This window comes from Octopus bimaculoides, chromosome 10 (assembly GCF_046866305.1).
Source record: "Octopus bimaculoides isolate indiv1 chromosome 10, ASM4686630v1, whole genome shotgun sequence".
NCBI classification, from domain to species: Eukaryota; Metazoa; Mollusca; class Cephalopoda; order Octopoda; family Octopodidae; genus Octopus; species Octopus bimaculoides.
Genome location: NC_142937.1, coordinates 64,936,067 through 64,936,474, shown reverse-complemented (window position 1 = coordinate 64,936,474; position 408 = coordinate 64,936,067).

The window sequence follows — 408 nt, the reverse complement described above, 5'->3', positions numbered from 1 at the left end:
TTTTAAATTGTTCATCGTTATTTTCACGTCTACTACGAACATTACGTTCGTAAAATTTTTCTACTGTATAAATAGCAGCAACGCGAAAATTAAAAAAGAAACAAAACAATTATACGAATAAAAGATGAAAAAGATAGATATAATATATCCGATAAAACGTAAGGAAAAGGAAAATAAATACTAATACTAATACTGAACAATAAAATTAAATGATAATTTTAAACATGTGGCATTGCAAAGTTCAAACTCAAAACTGAAAATTATACATCATGTTGGAAAAAATGAAAACTCTGTCAGACGCACACACACACACACACACACATGCGCGCACACACATGCGCGCACACACATGCACGCCCACTTGTACACACACACGTACACACACACACACACACACAAACATATATA